Consider the following 22,585-nt stretch of genomic DNA (forward strand, 5'->3'; position numbering starts at 1 on the left):
GAATCGATGCCATTGGAGCTGAATGGAGCAAAATGGAGCCCAATCGAACCGACTCGAAGCGAATTGATCTGATTCAAGCCTAATCGGGTCGAATGGCGTGAAAAGGCGATGACTCGAACTGAATCAAAGATTAGAGAAGGGGAGGGGAGCGGCTGGGAGGGTAGAACAGAATAGAATAGAAGAGTACATAATAGAAGGAACAGAAGATAGCACAGTACGGTAGAGCAGAGAAGAATAAAGTAGAGAAGAGTAGAGTTGAATAGAGTGGAGTAGTGCAGAATAGAGCTGAATAGAGCCAATTCTAGCCGAATCGAGCCCAATGGAAACAAAACGTGATGAATCGCGTCGAATAGCGTCCAATCGAATCCATTAGAATAGATTAGAGTAGGGTAGGGTAGAACAGAATAGAGTAGAATTGAGTCGAATGGAGTTGCATAGAGAAAACCAGAGTAGAAAAGAGTCGAATCGAGCCGAATAAGGCTGAACCAAGTCGAATTGAGTTGAAACAAGCTGAATCGAAGCGATTCAAGCCAAATCGAGCTGAATCGAGCTGATGGTGCCGAATGAGCCGATTCAAGCATCATCGCGTCCAATCCCATTGAAATGCTTTGAATCGAATCCAATTTAACAGATTCGAAAAGGTTAGGGTAGGGTGGTTTTTGATAGGGTAGACTAGGGTAGACGAAAGCAGACTAGAGTAGAGTAGACAAGAGAAGTCTAGAGTAGTAGCCTAGACAAGACAGCTGGACTAGTCAGACTAGTGGTATAGATCAGTAGGCTAGACAACTAGCCTTGAAGAGTACCCTTGCCCTGACAAGTCCCCTAAATTCTGAATCTGAACTACTCCCCTTGCCTTAAGTAGTATCCTGAACTAGTAGCCTTGTCTGAACTACTCCCCTTAACTAGTAGCCTTGCCTTAAGTAATAGTCTTAATGTCTACCCTTGCCTTACTAGTACCCTGAACTAGTAGCCCTGCCTTAACTAGTACCCTGGCCTTCACCAGTAGCCTTAACTAGTACCCTGGCCTTCACTCGTACCCTTGCCTCAACTAGTACCCTTCACTAGTACCCTCGCCTTAACTAGTAGTCTTAACTAGTACCTGGCCTTCTCAGTCCCCATAAGTCCTACCCTGGCCTTAACCAGCTGCCTTAACTGGCACCCTGGTCTTAACTAGTAGTATTCACTTGTACCCTTGAACGCACTGGTAGCCTAAACTAGTCGTCTTGCCTTAAGTAGTAGCCTTCACTTGTACCTTGCCTTAACTGGTATCCTTAACTAGTACCTGTGCCTTAACTAGCACTCTTAACTAGTACAGTGGCCATAACGAGTAGCCTGAACTAGTAGCCTTGTCTGAATTAGTACCCTGAACTAGTAGCCTTGCTTTAAGTAACGTCTGCCCTTGCCTCGCTAGTACCCTAAACTAGTAGCCAAGCCTTAACTACTACCCCTAACTAGTAGCCTTGCCTTAACTAGTACCCTTGCCTTAACCAGTTGCCTTAAGTAGTACCCCGGCCTTACCTAGAAGTATCAACTTGTAAACTTGCATCCAAGAGTAGCCTTAACTAGTACTCTTGCCTTAAGTAGTGGCCTGAACTAGTACTCGTGCCTTAGCTAGTACCCTTAACTAGTAGCCTTGCCTTCACTACTACCCTGGCCTTCTCCAGTAGCCTTAACTAAGACCCTGGCCTTCACTGGTAGCCTTAAATAGTACCCTTAACTAGTATCCTCGCATTCACTAGTAGTCTGAACTAGTACCCTGGCCGTATCAGTACCCAGAACTACTACCCTTGCCGTAACCAGTTGCCTTAACTAGTACCCTGGCCTTAACTAGTAGTATTCACTTGTATTTTTGCATCAACTAGTAGCCTTAACTAGTACTCTTGCCTTAAGTAGTGGCCTGAAGTAGTACTCGTGCCTTAGCTAGTACTCTTAACTAGTACAGTGCCCCTAACTAGTATCCTGAACTAGTAGCCTTCTCTAAACTACTACCCTTAACTAGTTGCCTTGCCTTCACTAGTACCCTGGCCTTCTCCAGTAGCCTTAACTAAGACCCTGGCCTTCACTGGTAGCCTTAAATAGTACCCTTCACTAGTACCCTCGCATTCACTAGTAGTCTGAACTAGTACCCTGGCCGTATCAGTACCCAGAACTACTACCCTTGCCGTAACCAGTTGCCTTAACTAGTACCCTGGCCCTAACTAGTAGTATTCACTTGTAATCTTGCATCAACCAGTAGCCTTAACTAGTACTCTTGCCTTAAGCAGTGGCCTTTATTTGTACCTTGCCTTAACTAGCAGCCTTAACTAGCACCCGTGCCTTTACTAGTACTCTTAACTAGTACAGTGCCCCTAACTAGTATCCTGAACTGGTAGCCTTGTCCTAACTCGTACCCTTAACTAGGAGCCTTGCCTTAAGGAAGAGTCTTAATGGCTACCCTTGCCTCAACAAGTACCCTTAACTAGTACCCTTGCATTAACTAGTAGTCTTAACTAGTAGCCTGGCCTTATCAGTACCCATAACTACTACCCTTGCCTTAACCAGTTGCCTTACCTAGCAACCTGGACTTAGCCAGTACTATTAACATGTACCCTTGCATCGACTAGTAGACTTAACTAGTACTCTTGCCTGAAGTAGTGGCCTTAACACGTTCCTTGCCTTCCTAGTAGCCTTAACTAGTACTCTGAACTAGTACAGTGGCCCTAACTAGTATTCTGAACTAGAAGCCTTGTGGTAACTAGTACCCTTAACTAGTCGCCTTGCCTTAAGGAACAGTCTTAACGTCTACCCTTGCCTTACTAGTCCTCTTAACTAGTAGCCAAACCTTAACTAGTAGCCTGAAGTAGTAGCCTTGCATGGACTAGTAGCCCAGCCTTAACTAGTACCCTGGCTGTCACTAGTACCCTTGCCTCAACTAGTACCCTGGCATTAACTAGTAGTCTTAACTAGTACCCTGGCCTTATCGCTACCCATACCTACTACCCTTGCCTTGACCAGTTGCCTTAACTAGTACCCTGGCCTTAATTAGTAGTATGGACTTGTACCCTTGCATCTACTAGTAGCCTAAACTAAGACGCTTGCCTGAAGTCGTAGCCTTCACTTGTACCTTGCCTTCCTAGTAGCCTTAACTAGTACCCGTCCATTAACTAGTACTCTTAGCTAGTACAGTGGCCCTAACTAGTAGCCTGAACTAGTCCCCTTGCCTTAGGTAGTCCCTTTTCCAAACTAGTACCCTTCTTGAGTACCCCTATGGAGTAGGGTATGGTCCAGTAGGGTGTCATAAGGTAGGGTAGCATACGGTAGAACAGAGAAAACAGAATCCAATAGAATAGAAGAGGATAAGTCAGGATAGCTTAGTTTTGTGTAGGGTATGGTAGAGTAGCATCGGGTGGAATAGAGAAGAGAGAAAACGAGAATCCAATACAAGAGAATCGAAAAGAAGAGACTAGATGAGGAAAGACTAGGGCGGGATAGGGTTCTGTAGAATAGAAGAGCGTAGAATGGTGTGGAATGGAGTCAAATGCAGTCAAACCGAGATGAATAGACTAGAAAAGAGTTGAATAGAGCGGAATAGCACCGAATAGGGACATATAGGGCTGAGTCGAGCCCAATCGAGCCCAATCGAGCCCAATCAAGTCCAATCGACCAGATTCGAGCTGAATGGAGCCGAATGGAGCTGGAATGAGCCAAATAGAGACCAAGAAAATGAGCCAAGCTAGACCGAGCCAAATCGCACCTAATCGCATCCTATTGCATCGAATCTCGTCGAAGTCCATCCAATCCCACCAAAACCCATCGAATCTCATGAAATCTCACCGAATCCCGTCCAATTGTGACAAATCGGGTCGAATCGAATGCAATCGAATTCAATAGAACAGCTTAGAGTAGTGTAGGTTAGGCTGGGATTCAATAGGGTAGGGCACAGAGGAATAGACTAGAGAAGCGTAGAGTAGAAGAGAATACAAAGAGTAGAATGGAGTAGAGTGGAGTAGAGTAGACTAGTCAGAGTCGAGTAGTGCAGAATAGAGATGAATAGATCCAATTCGAGCTGAATCGAGTCGAATGGAGAGGAAATGAGACAAATCTCCATGAATCGAATAGATTAGAGTAGGGTGGGGGAGAAGAGAATAGAATAGTGTAGAATGGAGTCGAACAGAGTAGAATCGTGTGGAATGGAGTCGAATGGAGCCAAATAGAGACGAATAAAGTAGAAAAGAGTGGAATAGAGCTGAACAGGGCCGGATAAGTTTGGATCGAGCCTAATGATGCTGAATCGAGCAGAATCGAGCCAAATTGACCCGATTCAAGCCAAATCGAGCTAAATCAAGCCAATTCAAGCCTAATCCCATGGAATCGCCTTGAAAGGCATTGAATCGAATAGAATAGATTAGAGTAGAGGAGGGTAGAGTAGGAGGGGTTAGACTAGAACAGAACAGAACACAAGAGAAAGAATCGAATAGAATGAAGTAGAGACGAGTACAGTAGAATAGAGTCCAATAGAGTTGAATAGAGCCAAACAGAGCTGAATGCAGCCGAATCCACCAAATTCGAGGTGAATCGAGAAGAATCATGTCGAATGGCGTTGAAAAGTGTCGAATCCAATCAACTAGTTTAGTGTAGGGCAGGTAAGATGGGGGGAGGGTAGGGTAGAAAACAATAGATTAGAATAGACCAGAGAGAATAGAGAAGAGTAGACTAGAGTCAAATAGAGTCAAATCCTGCCGAAAAGAGCCGAATAGAGAGGAAAAGGGCCAAGTCAAACCGAATCGAGTTGAATTCGCACAAAAAGGAGTCGATTCGAGCCGATATGACCTGAATCAGGTCGAATCCCGTTCAAGTCTGTTGAGTAGAATAGAACAGATTAGAGTAGGCTAAGTTAGAGTAGGGTAGGATAGACCAAAATGCAGTAGAACAGAACAGGATAGAAGAGAACTGAAAGAATAGAATAGGGTCGAGTAGTGCAGAGTCTAGAAGAATAGAGTTGAATATTGCCGACTAGAGCAAAATAGAGCCCCAAAGACCCAACGTGATAGAAATCAAGATGAATGGCGCCGAATCCCGTTGAATTGCATTGAATCCCATCCATTCAAGTCCAATCCAATCGAATCGATTAGAATAGACTAGAGAAGGGTAGAGTACAAGACAATAGAATAGAGAAGAATACAGTCGGATGGAGTAGAGTGGTGTAGAATGGAGTTGAAAAGAGATAATAGAGTTGAGTAGACTCATAGAGCCATATAGAGTTGGATAGAGCCTATTCAAGCTGAATAGAGCTGACCAGGGCGAAATGGAGCCGATTAGAACTGAATCGAACCGATTGGAGCCCAAGAGGGATGAATGGAGTGCAACGGAGCCGGTTGGAGCCGAATCGCATCGAAATGCGTGGAATCGAATCCAGTGGAATAGATTAGAGTAGGGTTGGTTAAAATAGAGTAGAAGAGAATTGAACACAGTAAAAGAGAATAAAAAGAATACAAGAGAATCGAGTCCAAAAGGTTAGAGCAGAGCAGAATAGTGTAGAGTAGAACAGAGTCGAATAGAGTCGAATCGAGCCAAATGGAGAAGAAACAAGGCAAATCGCGTTGAATCCCCTCGAACCAATTCCAGTCAATTAGGGTAGGGTAGAGTAAAATAGTGTTAAGTGGAGTAGAATGCTGTGCAACACAATCGAATGGAGTCGAAAAGAGTAGAAAAGAGCCGAATAGAGCCGAATGGTGCTGAAGAGGGCCGAAGAGGGCCGAATCGAGCTGAACTGAGCCAAATCCAGCAAATCGAGCCTAATGGAGCCCAATTGAGCCTAATCCAGCTGAATCGACACTCTTCGAGCCAAATGGAGCCGAATGGACATGAATCGAACCAATTCGACCGGAATCGTGTCCAAATTCATGGACTCGAATTGAACAGATTAGAGTAGGGGAGGTTCGGGTATGGCAGGGTGGAATAGAGTAGAGTAGCATAGACTAAAACAGAAGAGACTAGAAGAGAACAGAACAATACAGAACGAATACAGAAAACAGTAGGCTAGAGTAGCGTAGAGGGAAACAGAGTAGAGTAGAATAGATTCGAACAGAGCTAAATAGAGCCAAACTGAGCCGAATCGTGTCCAAATGGGTTGAATCCAATCCAATCAAATGGATTAGAATAGAGTAGAGTTGGGTAGCATAGGGTAGGGTAGAATAGAGTAGAATAGAACAGAACAGAATAGGAAGAATAAAGAAAATAGAGAAGGGTAGACGAGAGTACCATAGAGTAGGCTAGTGTATAATAGGGTAGACTCGAATACAGCTGGATAGAGCCGAATGGAGTCAAAATGAGAGGAATCACGTCTAATCGATTCGAGTAAATTAGAGTGGTGTAGGATAGAGTAGAGCAGAATAGTGTAGAATGGTGTGGAATAAATAGAATGGAGTCAAATAGAGACGAAAAGAGTAGAGAAGAGTCGAATAGAGCAGAATAGGGCCGAAAGAGGCCGAATTGAGCAGAATCGAAGCAATTCAAGCCCAACGAACCGAATAGAGCCAAATGGAATCGAATCGAGCTGATTCAAGCTTAATCACGTCGAATCCCGTTCAATGCATCCAATCCAATCCAAACGTATAGATTAGAGAAGGGGAGAGGAGGGTGGAATAGAATAGAGTAGACTAGAATAGAAGAGATTAGAACAGAATAGAAGGAATAGAATAGAGTAGAAAAGAGTAGGGTCGAATAGACTCGAATAGAGTCGATTAGAGCCGAAGAGGCCAAAAAGAGACGAATACAGAAAACAGAGCTGAATGGAGCCGAATAGAGACGTAAAGGAGCCATATAGAGCCGATTCGCACCTAATCGAGCTGAATCAAGCAGAATCACACCGACTGTCACTGAATAGCGTCGAATCACATCGAATCACGTCGAATCGCATCACATCACATCGTTTTGTGTCGGACCGGGTCGAATCGCTTCGTATCGCATCGGATTGCATCGAATGTCGTCGAATCACGACGAATCACGTCCCATCACGTCAAATAACTTCGAATTGCGTCCAATCTCCTAGAATTCTGCTGAATCACGTCGAATCGTATGGAATCTCATCTAATCTCTTTGAATCCCGTCAAATGCCTTCAGACCTTGTCGAATCCCGTCGAATCCTGTCCAATCGCGTCGAAGTGAATCGAATTGAATCAAATAGATTCAAGTAGGGTGGGTTTGGGTGGGGTGCAGTAGGGTTGGGTAGGGTAGGATAGAACAGAGTCCAACAGAATAGGAGAGAACAGAACAGAACAGAACAGAAAGAATCCAGCAGAATAGAATAGAGTAGAAAAGAGTCAGATAGTGCAGAACATAGGGGAATTGAGGCGAATGGAGACAAAACAAGATGAATCGCGTTGAATCGCTTCGAATCGGGTCAAATCGAATCCATTCGAATAGATTAGGGTAGGGAAGGGTAGGCGAGAATAGAGGAGAATAGTGCAGAATGGTGTGGAATGGATTAGAACGGAGCCGACTAGAGACGAATCGAGTAGAAAAGAGTCGAATAGAGCATAGTTGGGCCGAATAGGGCCAAAGAAGGCCTAATCGAGCAGAATCCAGCAGAATCGATGCCATTGGAGCTGAATGGAGCAAAATGGAGCCCAATCGAACCGACTCGAAGCGAATTGATCTGATTCAAGCCTAATCGGGTCGAATGGCGTGAAAAGGCGATGACTCGAACTGAATCAAAGATTAGAGAAGGGGAGGGGAGCGGCTGGGAGGGTAGAACAGAATAGAATAGAAGAGTACATAATAGAAGGAACAGAAGATAGCACAGTACGGTAGAGCAGAGAAGAATAAAGTAGAGAAGAGTAGAGTTGAATAGAGTGGAGTAGTGCAGAATAGAGCTGAATAGAGCCAATTCTAGCCGAATCGAGCCCAATGGAAACAAAACGTGATGAATCGCGTCGAATAGCGTCCAATCGAATCCATTAGAATAGATTAGAGTAGGGTAGGGTAGAACAGAATAGAGTAGAATTGAGTCGAATGGAGTTGCATAGAGAAAACCAGAGTAGAAAAGAGTCGAATCGAGCCGAATAAGGCTGAACCAAGTCGAATTGAGTTGAAACAAGCTGAATCGAAGCGATTCAAGCCAAATCGAGCTGAATCGAGCTGATGGTGCCGAATGAGCCGATTCAAGCATCATCGCGTCCAATCCCATTGAAATGCTTTGAATCGAATCCAATTTAACAGATTCGAAAAGGTTAGGGTAGGGTGGTTTTTGATAGGGTAGACTAGGGTAGACGAAAGCAGACTAGAGTAGAGTAGACAAGAGAAGTCTAGAGTAGTAGCCTAGACAAGACAGCTGGACTAGTCAGACTAGTGGTATAGATCAGTAGGCTAGACAACTAGCCTTGAAGAGTACCCTTGCCCTGACAAGTCCCCTAAATTCTGAATCTGAACTACTCCCCTTGCCTTAAGTAGTATCCTGAACTAGTAGCCTTGTCTGAACTACTCCCCTTAACTAGTAGCCTTGCCTTAAGTAATAGTCTTAATGTCTACCCTTGCCTTACTAGTACCCTGAACTAGTAGCCCTGCCTTAACTAGTACCCTGGCCTTCACCAGTAGCCTTAACTAGTACCCTGGCCTTCACTCGTACCCTTGCCTCAACTAGTACCCTTCACTAGTACCCTCGCCTTAACTAGTAGTCTTAACTAGTACCTGGCCTTCTCAGTCCCCATAAGTCCTACCCTGGCCTTAACCAGCTGCCTTAACTGGCACCCTGGTCTTAACTAGTAGTATTCACTTGTACCCTTGAACGCACTGGTAGCCTAAACTAGTCGTCTTGCCTTAAGTAGTAGCCTTCACTTGTACCTTGCCTTAACTGGTATCCTTAACTAGTACCTGTGCCTTAACTAGCACTCTTAACTAGTACAGTGGCCATAACGAGTAGCCTGAACTAGTAGCCTTGTCTGAATTAGTACCCTGAACTAGTAGCCTTGCTTTAAGTAACGTCTGCCCTTGCCTCGCTAGTACCCTAAACTAGTAGCCAAGCCTTAACTACTACCCCTAACTAGTAGCCTTGCCTTAACTAGTACCCTTGCCTTAACCAGTTGCCTTAAGTAGTACCCCGGCCTTACCTAGAAGTATCAACTTGTAAACTTGCATCCAAGAGTAGCCTTAACTAGTACTCTTGCCTTAAGTAGTGGCCTGAACTAGTACTCGTGCCTTAGCTAGTACCCTTAACTAGTAGCCTTGCCTTCACTACTACCCTGGCCTTCTCCAGTAGCCTTAACTAAGACCCTGGCCTTCACTGGTAGCCTTAAATAGTACCCTTAACTAGTATCCTCGCATTCACTAGTAGTCTGAACTAGTACCCTGGCCGTATCAGTACCCAGAACTACTACCCTTGCCGTAACCAGTTGCCTTAACTAGTACCCTGGCCTTAACTAGTAGTATTCACTTGTATTTTTGCATCAACTAGTAGCCTTAACTAGTACTCTTGCCTTAAGTAGTGGCCTGAAGTAGTACTCGTGCCTTAGCTAGTACTCTTAACTAGTACAGTGCCCCTAACTAGTATCCTGAACTAGTAGCCTTCTCTAAACTACTACCCTTAACTAGTTGCCTTGCCTTCACTAGTACCCTGGCCTTCTCCAGTAGCCTTAACTAAGACCCTGGCCTTCACTGGTAGCCTTAAATAGTACCCTTCACTAGTACCCTCGCATTCACTAGTAGTCTGAACTAGTACCCTGGCCGTATCAGTACCCAGAACTACTACCCTTGCCGTAACCAGTTGCCTTAACTAGTACCCTGGCCCTAACTAGTAGTATTCACTTGTAATCTTGCATCAACCAGTAGCCTTAACTAGTACTCTTGCCTTAAGCAGTGGCCTTTATTTGTACCTTGCCTTAACTAGCAGCCTTAACTAGCACCCGTGCCTTTACTAGTACTCTTAACTAGTACAGTGCCCCTAACTAGTATCCTGAACTGGTAGCCTTGTCCTAACTCGTACCCTTAACTAGGAGCCTTGCCTTAAGGAAGAGTCTTAATGGCTACCCTTGCCTCAACAAGTACCCTTAACTAGTACCCTTGCATTAACTAGTAGTCTTAACTAGTAGCCTGGCCTTATCAGTACCCATAACTACTACCCTTGCCTTAACCAGTTGCCTTACCTAGCAACCTGGACTTAGCCAGTACTATTAACATGTACCCTTGCATCGACTAGTAGACTTAACTAGTACTCTTGCCTGAAGTAGTGGCCTTAACACGTTCCTTGCCTTCCTAGTAGCCTTAACTAGTACTCTGAACTAGTACAGTGGCCCTAACTAGTATTCTGAACTAGAAGCCTTGTGGTAACTAGTACCCTTAACTAGTCGCCTTGCCTTAAGGAACAGTCTTAACGTCTACCCTTGCCTTACTAGTCCTCTTAACTAGTAGCCAAACCTTAACTAGTAGCCTGAAGTAGTAGCCTTGCATGGACTAGTAGCCCAGCCTTAACTAGTACCCTGGCTGTCACTAGTACCCTTGCCTCAACTAGTACCCTGGCATTAACTAGTAGTCTTAACTAGTACCCTGGCCTTATCGCTACCCATACCTACTACCCTTGCCTTGACCAGTTGCCTTAACTAGTACCCTGGCCTTAATTAGTAGTATGGACTTGTACCCTTGCATCTACTAGTAGCCTAAACTAAGACGCTTGCCTGAAGTCGTAGCCTTCACTTGTACCTTGCCTTCCTAGTAGCCTTAACTAGTACCCGTCCATTAACTAGTACTCTTAGCTAGTACAGTGGCCCTAACTAGTAGCCTGAACTAGTCCCCTTGCCTTAGGTAGTCCCTTTTCCAAACTAGTACCCTTCTTGAGTACCCCTATGGAGTAGGGTATGGTCCAGTAGGGTGTCATAAGGTAGGGTAGCATACGGTAGAACAGAGAAAACAGAATCCAATAGAATAGAAGAGGATAAGTCAGGATAGCTTAGTTTTGTGTAGGGTATGGTAGAGTAGCATCGGGTGGAATAGAGAAGAGAGAAAACGAGAATCCAATACAAGAGAATCGAAAAGAAGAGACTAGATGAGGAAAGACTAGGGCGGGATAGGGTTCTGTAGAATAGAAGAGCGTAGAATGGTGTGGAATGGAGTCAAATGCAGTCAAACCGAGATGAATAGACTAGAAAAGAGTTGAATAGAGCGGAATAGCACCGAATAGGGACATATAGGGCTGAGTCGAGCCCAATCGAGCCCAATCGAGCCCAATCAAGTCCAATCGACCAGATTCGAGCTGAATGGAGCCGAATGGAGCTGGAATGAGCCAAATAGAGACCAAGAAAATGAGCCAAGCTAGACCGAGCCAAATCGCACCTAATCGCATCCTATTGCATCGAATCTCGTCGAAGTCCATCCAATCCCACCAAAACCCATCGAATCTCATGAAATCTCACCGAATCCCGTCCAATTGTGACAAATCGGGTCGAATCGAATGCAATCGAATTCAATAGAACAGCTTAGAGTAGTGTAGGTTAGGCTGGGATTCAATAGGGTAGGGCACAGAGGAATAGACTAGAGAAGCGTAGAGTAGAAGAGAATACAAAGAGTAGAATGGAGTAGAGTGGAGTAGAGTAGACTAGTCAGAGTCGAGTAGTGCAGAATAGAGATGAATAGATCCAATTCGAGCTGAATCGAGTCGAATGGAGAGGAAATGAGACAAATCTCCATGAATCGAATAGATTAGAGTAGGGTGGGGGAGAAGAGAATAGAATAGTGTAGAATGGAGTCGAACAGAGTAGAATCGTGTGGAATGGAGTCGAATGGAGCCAAATAGAGACGAATAAAGTAGAAAAGAGTGGAATAGAGCTGAACAGGGCCGGATAAGTTTGGATCGAGCCTAATGATGCTGAATCGAGCAGAATCGAGCCAAATTGACCCGATTCAAGCCAAATCGAGCTAAATCAAGCCAATTCAAGCCTAATCCCATGGAATCGCCTTGAAAGGCATTGAATCGAATAGAATAGATTAGAGTAGAGGAGGGTAGAGTAGGAGGGGTTAGACTAGAACAGAACAGAACACAAGAGAAAGAATCGAATAGAATGAAGTAGAGACGAGTACAGTAGAATAGAGTCCAATAGAGTTGAATAGAGCCAAACAGAGCTGAATGCAGCCGAATCCACCAAATTCGAGGTGAATCGAGAAGAATCATGTCGAATGGCGTTGAAAAGTGTCGAATCCAATCAACTAGTTTAGTGTAGGGCAGGTAAGATGGGGGGAGGGTAGGGTAGAAAACAATAGATTAGAATAGACCAGAGAGAATAGAGAAGAGTAGACTAGAGTCAAATAGAGTCAAATCCTGCCGAAAAGAGCCGAATAGAGAGGAAAAGGGCCAAGTCAAACCGAATCGAGTTGAATTCGCACAAAAAGGAGTCGATTCGAGCCGATATGACCTGAATCAGGTCGAATCCCGTTCAAGTCTGTTGAGTAGAATAGAACAGATTAGAGTAGGCTAAGTTAGAGTAGGGTAGGATAGACCAAAATGCAGTAGAACAGAACAGGATAGAAGAGAACTGAAAGAATAGAATAGGGTCGAGTAGTGCAGAGTCTAGAAGAATAGAGTTGAATATTGCCGACTAGAGCAAAATAGAGCCCCAAAGACCCAACGTGATAGAAATCAAGATGAATGGCGCCGAATCCCGTTGAATTGCATTGAATCCCATCCATTCAAGTCCAATCCAATCGAATCGATTAGAATAGACTAGAGAAGGGTAGAGTACAAGACAATAGAATAGAGAAGAATACAGTCGGATGGAGTAGAGTGGTGTAGAATGGAGTTGAAAAGAGATAATAGAGTTGAGTAGACTCATAGAGCCATATAGAGTTGGATAGAGCCTATTCAAGCTGAATAGAGCTGACCAGGGCGAAATGGAGCCGATTAGAACTGAATCGAACCGATTGGAGCCCAAGAGGGATGAATGGAGTGCAACGGAGCCGGTTGGAGCCGAATCGCATCGAAATGCGTGGAATCGAATCCAGTGGAATAGATTAGAGTAGGGTTGGTTAAAATAGAGTAGAAGAGAATTGAACACAGTAAAAGAGAATAAAAAGAACACAAGAGAATCGAGTCCAAAAGGTTAGAGCAGAGCAGAATAGTGTAGAGTAGAACAGAGTCGAATAGAGTCGAATCGAGCCAAATGGAGAAGAAACAAGGCAAATCGCGTTGAATCCCCTCGAACCAATTCCAGTCAATTAGGGTAGGGTAGAGTAAAATAGTGTTAAGTGGAGTAGAATGCTGTGCAACACAATCGAATGGAGTCGAAAAGAGTAGAAAAGAGCCGAATAGAGCCGAATGGTGCTGAAGAGGGCCGAAGAGGGCCGAATCGAGCTGAACTGAGCCAAATCCAGCAAATCGAGCCTAATGGAGCCCAATTGAGCCTAATCCAGCTGAATCGACACTCTTCGAGCCAAATGGAGCCGAATGGACATGAATCGAACCAATTCGACCGGAATCGTGTCCAAATTCATGGACTCGAATTGAACAGATTAGAGTAGGGGAGGTTCGGGTATGGCAGGGTGGAATAGAGTAGAGTAGCATAGACTAAAACAGAAGAGACTAGAAGAGAACAGAACAATACAGAACGAATACAGAAAACAGTAGGCTAGAGTAGCGTAGAGGGAAACAGAGTAGAGTAGAATAGATTCGAACAGAGCTAAATAGAGCCAAACTGAGCCGAATCGTGTCCAAATGGGTTGAATCCAATCCAATCAAATGGATTAGAATAGAGTAGAGTTGGGTAGCATAGGGTAGGGTAGAATAGAGTAGAATAGAACAGAACAGAATAGGAAGAATAAAGAAAATAGAGAAGGGTAGACGAGAGTACCATAGAGTAGGCTAGTGTATAATAGGGTAGACTCGAATACAGCTGGATAGAGCCGAATGGAGTCAAAATGAGAGGAATCACGTCTAATCGATTCGAGTAAATTAGAGTGGTGTAGGATAGAGTAGAGCAGAATAGTGTAGAATGGTGTGGAATAAATAGAATGGAGTCAAATAGAGACGAAAAGAGTAGAGAAGAGTCGAATAGAGCAGAATAGGGCCGAAAGAGGCCGAATTGAGCAGAATCGAAGCAATTCAAGCCCAACGAACCGAATAGAGCCAAATGGAATCGAATCGAGCTGATTCAAGCTTAATCACGTCGAATCCCGTTCAATGCATCCAATCCAATCCAAACGTATAGATTAGAGAAGGGGAGAGGAGGGTGGAATAGAATAGAGTAGACTAGAATAGAAGAGATTAGAACAGAATAGAAGGAATAGAATAGAGTAGAAAAGAGTAGGGTCGAATAGACTCGAATAGAGTCGATTAGAGCCGAAGAGGCCAAAAAGAGACGAATACAGAAAACAGAGCTGAATGGAGCCGAATAGAGACGTAAAGGAGCCATATAGAGCCGATTCGCACCTAATCGAGCTGAATCAAGCAGAATCACACCGACTGTCACTGAATAGCGTCGAATCACATCGAATCACGTCGAATCGCATCACATCACATCGTTTTGTGTCGGACCGGGTCGAATCGCTTCGTATCGCATCGGATTGCATCGAATGTCGTCGAATCACGACGAATCACGTCCCATCACGTCAAATAACTTCGAATTGCGTCCAATCTCCTAGAATTCTGCTGAATCACGTCGAATCGTATGGAATCTCATCTAATCTCTTTGAATCCCGTCAAATGCCTTCGGACCTTGTCGAATCCCGTCGAATCCTGTCCAATCGCGTCGAAGTGAATCGAATTGAATCAAATAGATTCAAGTAGGGTGGGTTTGGGTGGGGTGCAGTAGGGTTGGGTAGGGTAGGATAGAACAGAGTCCAACAGAATAGGAGAGAACAGAACAGAACAGAAAGAATCCAGCAGAATAGAATAGAGTAGAAAAGAGTCAGATAGTGCAGAACATAGGGGAATTGAGGCGAATGGAGACAAAACAAGATGAATCGCGTTGAATCGCTTCGAATCGGGTCAAATCGAATCCATTCGAATAGATTAGGGTAGGGAAGGGTAGGCGAGAATAGAGGAGAATAGTGCAGAATGGTGTGGAATGGATTAGAACGGAGCCGACTAGAGACGAATCGAGTAGAAAAGAGTCGAATAGAGCATAGTTGGGCCGAATAGGGCCAAAGAAGGCCTAATCGAGCAGAATCCAGCAGAATCGATGCCATTGGAGCTGAATGGAGCAAAATGGAGCCCAATCGAACCGACTCGAAGCGAATTGATCTGATTCAAGCCTAATCGGGTCGAATGGCGTAAAAAGGCGATGACTCGAACTGAATCAAAGATTAGAGAAGGGGAGGGGAGCGGCTGGGAGGGTAGAACAGAATAGAATAGAAGAGTACATAATAGAAGGAACAGAAGATAGCACAGTACGGTAGAGCAGAGAAGAATAAACTAGAGAAGAGTAGAGTTGAATAGAGTGGAGTAGTGCAGAATAGAGCTGAATAGAGCCAATTCTAGCCGAATCGAGCCCAATGGAAACAAAACGTGATGAATCGCGTCGAATAGCGTCCAATCGAATCCATTAGAATAGATCAGAGTAGGGTAGGGTAGGGTAGAACAGAATAGAGTAGAATTGAGTCGAATGGAGTTGCATAGAGAAAACCAGAGTAGAAAAGAGTCGAATCGAGCCGAATTAGGCTGAACCAAGTCGAATTGAGTTGAAACAAGCTGAATCGAAGCGATTCAAGCCAAATCGAGCTGAATCGAGCTGATGGTGCCGAATGAGCCGATTCAAGCATCATCGCGTCCAATCCCATTGAAATGCTTTGAATCGAATCCAATTTAACAGATTCGAAAAGGTTAGGGTAGGGTGGTTTTTGATAGGGTAGACTAGGGTAGACGAAAGCAGACTAGAGTAGAGTAGACAAGAGAAGTCTAGAGTAGTAGCCTAGACAAGACAGCTGGACTAGTCAGACTAGTGGTATAGATCAGTAGGCTAGACAACTAGCCTTGAAGAGTACCCTTGCCCTGACAAGTCCCCTAAATTCTGAATCTGAACTACTCCCCTTGCCTTAAGTAGTATCCTGAACTAGTAGCCTTGTCTGAACTACTCCCCTTAACTAGTAGCCTTGCCTTAAGTAATAGTCTTAATGTCTACCCTTGCCTTACTAGTACCCTGAACTAGTAGCCCTGCCTTAACTAGTACCCTGGCCTTCACCAGTAGCCTTAACTAGTACCCTGGCCTTCACTCGTACCCTTGCCTCAACTAGTACCCTTCACTAGTACCCTCGCCTTAACTAGTAGTCTTAACTAGTACCTGGCCTTCTCAGTCCCCATAAGTCCTACCCTGGCCTTAACCAGCTGCCTTAACTGGCACCCTGGTCTTAACTAGTAGTATTCACTTGTACCCTTGAACCCACTGGTAGCCTAAACTAGTCGTCTTGCCTTAAGTAGTAGCCTTCACTTGTACCTTGCCTTAACTGGTATCCGTAACTAGTACCTGTGCCTTAACTAGCACTCTTAACTAGTACAGTGGCCATAACGAGTAGCCTGAACCAGTAGCCTTGTCTGAATTAGTACCCTGAACTAGTAGCCTTGCTTTAAGTAACGTCTGCCCTTGCCTCGCTAGTACCCTAAACTAGTAGCCAAGCCTTAACTACTACCCCTAACTAGTAGCCTTGCCTTAACTAGTACCCTTGCCTTAACCAGTTGCCTTAAGTAGTACCCCGGCCTTACCTAGAAGTATCAACTTGTAAACTTGCATCCAAGAGTAGCCTTAACTAGTACTCTTGCCTTAAGTAGTGGCCTGAACTAGTACTCGTGCCTTAGCTAGTACCCTTAACTAGTAGCCTTGCCTTCACTACTACCCTGGCCTTCTCCAGTAGCCTTAACTAAGACCCTGGCCTTCACTGGTAGCCTTAAATAGTACCCTTCACTAGTACCCTCGCATTCACTAGTAGTCTGAACTAGTACCCTGGCCGTATCAGTACCCAGAACTACTACCCTTGCCGTAACCAGTTGCCTTAACTAGTACCCTGGCCCTAACTAGTAGTATTCACTTGTAATCTTGCATCAACCAGTAGCCTTAACTAGTACTCTTGCCTTAAGCAGTGGCCTTTATTTGTACCTTGCCTTAACTAGCAGCCTTAACTAGCACCCGTGCCTTTACTAGTACTCTTAACTAGTACAGTGCCCCTAACTAGTATCCTGAACTGGTAGCCTTGTCCTAACTCGTACCCTTAACTAGGAGCCTTGCCTTAAGGAAGAGTCTTAATGGCTACCCTTGCCTCAACAAGTACCCTTAACTAGTACCCTTGCATTAACTAGTAGTCTTAACTAGTAGCCTGGCCTTATCAGTACCCATAACTACTACCCTTGCCTTAACCAGTTGCCTTACCTAGCAACCTGGACTTAGCCAGTACTATTAACATGTACCCTTGCATCGACTAGTAGACTTAACTAGTACTCTTGCCTGAAGTAGTGGCCTTAACACGTTCCTTGCCTTCCTAGTAGCCTTGACTAGTACTCTGAACTAGTACAGTGGCCCTAACTAGTATTCTGAACTAGAAGCCTTGTGGTAACTAGTACCCTTAACTAGTCGCCTTGCCTTAAGGAACAGTCTTAACGTCTACCCTTGCCTTACTAGTCCTCTTAACTAGTAGCCAAACCTTAACTAGTAGCCTGAAGTAGTAGCCTTGCGTGGACTAGTAGCCCAGCCTTAACTAGTACCCTGGCTGTCACTAGTACCCTTGCCTCAACTAGTACCCTGGCATTAACTAGTAGTCTTAACTAGTACCCTGGCCTTATCGCTACCCATACCTACTACCCTTGCCTTGACCAGTTGCCTTAACTAGTACCCTGGCCTTAATTAGTAGTATGGACTTGTACCCTTGCATCTACTAGTAGCCTAAACTAAGACGCTTGCCTGAAGTCGTAGCCTTCACTTGTACCTTGCCTTCCTAGTAGCCTTAACTAGTACCCGTCCATTAACTAGTACTCTTAGCTAGTACAGTGGCCCTAACTAGTAGCCTGAACTAGTCCCCTTGCCTTAGGTAGTCCCTTTTCCAAACTAGTACCCTTCTTGAGTACCCCTATGGAGTAGGGTATGGTCCAGTAGGGTGTCATAAGGTAGGGTAGCATACGGTAGAACAGAGAAAACAGAATCCAATAGAATAGAAGAGGATAAGTCAGGATAGCTTAGTTTTGTGTAGGGTATGGTAGAGTAGCATCGGGTGGAATAGAGAAAAGAGAAAACGAGAATCCAATACAAGAGAATCGAAAAGAAGAGACTAGATGAGGAAAGACTAGGGCGGGATAGGGTTCTGTAGAATAGAAGAGCGTAGAATGGTGTGGAATGGAGTCAAACGCAGTCAAACCGAGATGAATAGACTAGAAAAGAGTTGAATAGAGCGGAATAGCACCGAATAGGGACATATAGGGCTGAGTCGAGCCCAATCGAGCCCAATCGAGCCCAATCAAGTCCAATCGACCAGATTCGAGCTGAATGGAGCCGAATGGAGCTGGAATGAGCCAAATAGAGACCAAGAAAATGAGCCAAGCTAGACCGAGCCAAATCGCACCTAATCGCATCCTATTGCATCGAATCTCGTCGAAGTCCATCCAATCCCACCAAAACCCATCGAATCTCATGAAATCTCACCGAATCCCGTCCAATTGTGACAAATCGGGTCGAATCGAATGCAATCGAATTCAATAGAACAGCTTAGAGTAGTGTAGGTTAGGCTGGGATTCAATAGGGTAGGGCACAGAGGAATAGACTAGAGAAGCGTAGAGTAGAAGAGAATACAAAGAGTAGAATGGAGTAGAGTGGAGTAGAGTAGACTAGTCAGAGTCGAGTAGTGCAGAATAGAGATGAATAGATCCAATTCGAGCTGAATCGAGTCGAATGGAGAGGAAATGAGACAAATCTCCATGAATCGAATAGATTAGAGTAGGGTGGGGGAGAAGAGAATAGAATAGTGTAGAATGGAGTCGAACAGAGTAGAATGGTGTGGAATGGAGTCGAATGGAGCCAAATAGAGACGAATAAAGTAGAAAAGAGTGGAATAGAGCTGAACAGGGCCGGATAAGTTTGGATCGAGCCTAATGATGCTGAATCGAGCAGAATCGAGCCAAATTGACCCGATTCAAGCCAAATCGAGCTAAATCAAGCCAATTCAAGCCTAATCCCATGGAATCGCCTTGAAAGGCATTGAATCGAATAGAATAGATTAGAGTAGAGGAGGGTAGAGTAGGAGGGGTTAGACTAGAACAGAACAGAACACAAGAGAAAGAATCGAATAGAATGAAGTAGAGACGAGTACAGTAGAATAGAGTCCAATAGAGTTGAATAGAGCCAAACAGAGCTGAATGCAGCCGAATCCACCAAATTCGAGGTGAATCGAGAAGAATCATGTCGAATGGCGTTGAAAAGTGTCGAATCCAATCAACTAGTTTAGTGTAGGGCAGGTAAGATGGGGGGAGGGTAGGGTAGAAAACAATAGATTAGAATAGACCAGAGAGAATAGAGAAGAGTAGACTAGAGTCAAATAGAGTCAAATCCTGCCGAAAAGAGCCGAATAGAGAGGAAAAGGGCCAAGTCAAACCGAATCGAGTTGAATTCGCACAAAAAGGAGTCGATTCGAGCCGATATGACCTGAATCAGGTCGAATCCCGTTCAAGTCTGATGAGTAGAATAGAACAGATTAGAGTAGGCTAAGTTAGAGTAGGGTAGGATAGACCAAAATGCAGTAGAACAGAACAGGATAGAAGAGAACTGAAAGAATAGAATAGGGTCGAGTAGTGCAGAGTCTAGAAGAATAGAGTTGAATATTGCCGACTAGAGCAAAATAGAGCCCCAAAGACCCAACGTGATAGAAATCAAGATGAATGGCGCCGAATCCCGTTGAATTGCATTGAATCCCATCCATTCAAGTCCAATCCAATCGAATCGATTAGAATAGACTAGAGAAGGGTAGAGTACAAGACAATAGAATAGAGAAGAATACAGTCGGATGGAGTAGAGTGGTGTAGAATGGAGTTGAAAAGAGATAATAGAGTTGAGTAGACTCATAGAGCCATATAGAGTTGGATAGAGCCTATTCAAGCTGAATAGAGCTGACCAGGGCGAAATGGAGCCGATTAGAACTGAATCGAACCGATTGGAGCCCAAGAGGGATGAATGGAGTGCAACGGAGCCGGTTGGAGTCGAATCGCATCGAAATGCGTGGAATCGAATCCAGTGGAATAGATTAGAGTAGGGTTGGTTAAAATAGAGTAGAAGAGAATTGAACACAGTAAAAGAGAATAAAAAGAACACAAGAGAATCGAGTCCAAAAGGTTAGAGCAGAGCAGAATAGTGTAGAGTAGAACAGAGTCGAATAGAGTCGAATCGAGCCAAATGGAGAAGAAACAAGGCAAATCGCGTTGAATCCCCTCGAACCAATTCCAGTCAATTAGGGTAGGGTAGAGTAAAATAGTGTTAAGTGGAGTAGAATGCTGTGCAACACAATCGAATGGAGTCGAAAAGAGTAGAAAAGAGCCGAATAGAGCCGAATGGTGCTGAAGAGGGCCGAAGAGGGCCGAATCGAGCTGAACTGAGCCAAATCCAGCAAATCGAGCCTAATGGAGCCCAATTGAGCCTAATCCAGCTGAATCGACACTCTTCGAGCCAAATGGAGCCGAATGGACATGAATCGAACCAATTCGACCGGAATCGTGTCCAAATTCATGGACTCGAATTGAACAGATTAGAGTAGGGGAGGTTCGGGTATGGCAGGGTGGAATAGAGTAGAGTAGCATAGAATAAAACAGAAGAGACTAGAAGAGAACAGAAAAATACAGAACGAATACAGAAAACAGTAGGCTAGAGTAGCGTAGAGGGAAACAGAGTAGAGTAGAATAGATTCGAACAGAGCTAAATAGAGCCAAACTGAGCCGAATCGTGTCCAAATGGGTTGAATCCAATCCAATCAAATGGATTAGAATAGAGTAGAGTTGGGTAGCATAGGGTAGGGTAGAATAGAGTAGAATAGAACAGAACAGAATAGGAAGAATAAAGAAAATAGAGAAGGGTAGACGAGAGTACCATAGAGTAGGCTAGTGTATAATAGGGTAGACTCGAATACAGCTGGATAGAGCCGAATGGAGTCAAAATGAGAGGAATCACGTCTAATCGATTCGAGTAAATTAGAGTGGTGTAGGATAGAGTAGAGCAGAATAGTGTAGAATGGTGTGGAATAAATAGAATGGAGTCAAATAGAGACGAAAAGAGTAGAGAAGAGTCGAATAGAGCAGAATAGGGCCGAAAGAGGCCGAATTGAGCAGAATCGAAGCAATTCAAGCCCAACGAACCGAATAGAGCCAAATGGAATCGAATCGAGCTGATTCAAGCTTAATCACGTCGAATCCCGTTCAATGCATCCAATCCAATCCAAACGTATAGATTAGAGAAGGGGAGAGGAGGGTGGAATAGAATAGAGTAGACTAGAATAGAAGAGATTAGAACAGAATAGAAGGAATAGAATAGAGTAGAAAAGAGTAGGGTCGAATAGACTCGAATAGAGTCGATTAGAGCCGAAGAGGCCAAAAGGAGACGAATACAGAAAACAGAGCTGAATGGAGCCGAATAGAGACGTAAAGGAGCCATATAGAGCCGATTCGCACCTAATCGAGCTGAATCAAGCAGAATCACACCGACTGTCACTGAATAGCGTCGAATCACATCGAATCACGTCGAATCGCATCACATCACATCGTTTTGTGTCGGACCAGGTCGAATCGCTTCGTATCGCATCGGATTGCATCGAATGTCGTCGAATCACGACGAATCACGTCCCATCACGTCAAATAACTTCGAATTGCGTCCAATCTCCTAGAATTCTGCTGAATCACGTCGAATCGTATGGAATCTCATCTAATCTCTTTGAATCCCGTCAAATGCCTTCGGACCTTGTCGAATCCCGTCGAATCCTGTCCAATCGCGTCGAAGTGAATCGAATTGAATCAAATAGATTCAAGTAGGGTGGGTTTGGGTGGGGTGCAGTAGGGTTGGGTAGGGTAGGATAGAACAGAGTCCAACAGAATAGGAGAGAACAGAACAGAACAGAACAGAAAGAATCCAGCAGAATAGAATAGAGTAGAAAAGAGTCAGATAGTGCAGAACATAGGGGAATTGAGGCGAATGGAGACAAAACAAGATGAATCGCGTTGAATCGCTTCGAATCGGGTCAAATCGAATCCATTCGAATAGATTAGGGTAGGGAAGGGTAGGCGAGAATAGAGGAGAATAGTGCAGAATGGTGTGGAATGGATTAGAACGGAGCCGACTAGAGACGAATCGAGTAGAAAAGAGTCGAATAGAGCATAGTTGGGCCGAATAGGGCCAAAGAAGGCCTAATCGAGCAGAATCCAGCAGAATCGATGCCATTGGAGCTGAATGGAGCAAAATGGAGCCCAATCGAACCGACTCGAAGCGAATTGATCTGATTCAAGCCTAATCGGGTCGAATGGCGTGAAAATGCGATGACTCAAACTGAATCAAAGATTAGAGAAGGGGAGGGGAGCGGCTGGGAGGGTAGAACAGAATAGAATAGAACAGTACATAATAGAAGGAACAGAAGATAGCACAGTACGGTAGAGCAGAGAAGAATAAACTAGAGAAGAGTA

Source organism: Elephas maximus, chromosome 6 (genome assembly GCF_024166365.1).
Source record: "Elephas maximus indicus isolate mEleMax1 chromosome 6, mEleMax1 primary haplotype, whole genome shotgun sequence".
NCBI lineage: Eukaryota > Metazoa > Chordata > Mammalia > Proboscidea > Elephantidae > Elephas > Elephas maximus.